The 2557-nt window shown below is 47.2% G+C and overlaps 1 pseudogene; it reads right to left on the bottom strand.

Annotated features, from left to right (window-relative positions):
- The window catches only part of LOC102817467, a 6512-nt pseudogene extending 4727 nt beyond the window's left edge, over positions 1-1785 (bottom strand).
- Positions 1786-2557: the final 772 nt, after the last annotated feature.

The following is a 2557-nucleotide window of genomic DNA, read 5'->3' as shown; positions in this document are numbered from 1 at the left end:
CGATAATCAGTGGAGTGGGGTTTACATACTGGCAACAAGGGGTGTTCCAGGATGATTGGCACAGCTTCAAAATTCTCTGGTCAAGTACCTTCTGATGTGTGGAGTTATTCCTTTGCAGGTGTCTAGGGGCATAGGGTACTGACGAACTCATACAGGGTCCACTCCAGGCTTTAGCTCAACAAACATTGGGACCCTGTGTTTGGCCAGGCCTACACCCCCAGTTTCAGCCGAGGCTTTAGGAAATGCTGCCAGCCATCAGCCAACGTCAGGGTTCAGCTGTGTCAGTCCTTGGTGTAGCCGATACTCGTCTTCAAGATTTAGAGTCAACACCTGAATGGGCTCTCCTCCTCTGTCCACGACTTCTATCTTTTTGGGATAAAAATGTATCTGTGCCCCTAGTTTAGTGAGCAAATCTCTCCCAAGCAGGGGATATGGACAGTGGGGAATAACCATGAATGAGTGGGATACCCAACCTACACCAAGATCTACTGTTCTTCGAGTAGTCCATGAGTACTCTTTCATCCCAGTGGCCCTTTGGACCCAAGAGGTTTTGCTAGACATTTGGCCATGTGGCGCTAACAGAACAGAATGTTGAGCTCCTGTGTCTACTAGAAACTCAACAAGCTTCCCCTCCACTTTCAGTGTTACCCTGGGCTTGGGGAGGGTCACCGAACCCCATCTCCCCTAGTCACTCAGTTTCATCAACAGCCAGGATGGGGGCCTTTGTTTTTTTCCCTGGTCTTTTCTTGGGACACTCTTTGGCCCAATGGCCTTCTTCTTTACAGTAAGCACACTGATTTTTCCCTAGCCGGAGTCTCTCTCTACGCTCACTCTTGCCTCGTCTGTCTCCTGCAATTTTCTTTAATTGTCGCTCACATTCTCTCGGCTCTTCTGCAGTGGTGGCTAGCAAAATTCGAGCTAGGTTCTGAGTCTGACAACTTTCTGACTTTGCCTGTCTCTCTTCTGCAGTCTCTCTATGATCATATACTCTCTCTGCCACTACTACTAAGTCCTGGATACTCTTCTCTCCCAACCTATCTACTTTCTGTAGCTTTCATCTATTATCGGGAGCTGCCTGTATAACAAAATGCATAATGATAGTTGCATTAGTCTTGGTTGCTTCCGGATCCATAGGGGTATACCTACGGAAGGCTTCCTGAACTATTTCTAAAAATGTAGTAGGGCTTTCATCTGGCCCTTGCTGCACATCTCCTACCTTGGCCAAATTGGTGGGCTTTCTAGCAGTCGCTTTGAGACCTCCCAACAGAGCCTGGCGATAGACCCAGAGCCTCTCCTTATCTTCTGTCATGTTGAAATCCCAGTCAGGTCGGGACAATGGAAAAGAGGTATTAATGATGTCAGCATTTGTGGTGGGTTGTCCATTATCACCAGAACCAATTGCCTGGCCTCTATCTGGATTCTTTCTCACCATTCTGTGGTGAATAGGATTTGGAGGAGCTGCTGACAGTCATGCCAGGTGGGCTGATGGGTGAACAGAACAGTTTCTAACAGGTTAATAAGATCTCTAGGGTTATCTGAAAACTTGGCGTTTTGAGAGTGCCAATTGTAGAGATTGCTCATGGTGAAGGGCCAGTAGTGGTGAGGATGGTTGCCTTGTGCATCTGGGGGTCCCACTGCCCTTAGTGGGAGGACAGTAGAATCTGCCAGCCCTGCTGGAGATGCCACCCATTGGTTCTGGGTTTTGAGGACAGGGCCGCCTACGGCAGAGCAGTTGGGAGCCAGTGGATCTGCCCTTTCTTCCTCCTGTGCTGGGCCTCCGGCCATTGCTTCTTCCTGTATAGAGGCTGGAAGGGACTGGTAGGGAGGGGGAAAAATGAGTTTTTTTTTGCAGTGCTTTCCTGTAGGACTGGATAGAGCGACACAGTGGGTTTAGTCTCTGTTTGTCTTGCCCTGCTAACTTCTTTTGGAATTTTCTCACATGTTGCGAACACTACAGCTGGCTGCTGTGGCTTCTGAGGAGGCAAAAAAGGTTTAACCCAGGAGGGTGGGTTGCAAATCAGATCTTCCCAGGTGACAATATACAAGATTTGATCTGGGTGCTCTGTTTGCGGGTGGAGAACAATGTCTTGAACTTTCCAAGTGGTCTGTAAATCAAAAGTTCCCTCTGATGGCCAACCTACATTAAAATAGGGCCATTCAGAGCTACAGAAAGTCATGAGTCTGCATTTTCTGATTTCTATGCTAAGATTTTGAGCGTGCTTTTTCACTTCTTTAAAATGTTCAGTCACAAGGGCCTGTCCCATGATGTCTGTCCGGTATTAGTAACACACGAACAACAAATCAGTATTCTCAGTGAAGATCTGCATAATCCCAGCAAACCTGCCCTTGTTCATCCTGATTCTTATGAGGAAGTTTTACTGCCTCAGTTCTAGGCAGAAGTTTGGTTTTATTATTGTACATGGACATCAAGAGCTCATGTTTTAAGTTAATATCAAACATAACTGAATAGTTAGATAGGGAGCATTTCTGACATTCATCCCAGGTGCCTATAGCCTGTTCCTCAAAAAGGTTTGCTCCCAGGACCCCATGCACTACC

Source organism: Chrysochloris asiatica, unplaced genomic scaffold (genome assembly GCF_000296735.1).
Source record: "Chrysochloris asiatica unplaced genomic scaffold, ChrAsi1.0 scaffold00264, whole genome shotgun sequence".
Taxonomy (NCBI): domain Eukaryota; kingdom Metazoa; phylum Chordata; class Mammalia; order Afrosoricida; family Chrysochloridae; genus Chrysochloris; species Chrysochloris asiatica.
This window is presented reverse-complemented; position numbering and strand designations above follow the sequence as displayed.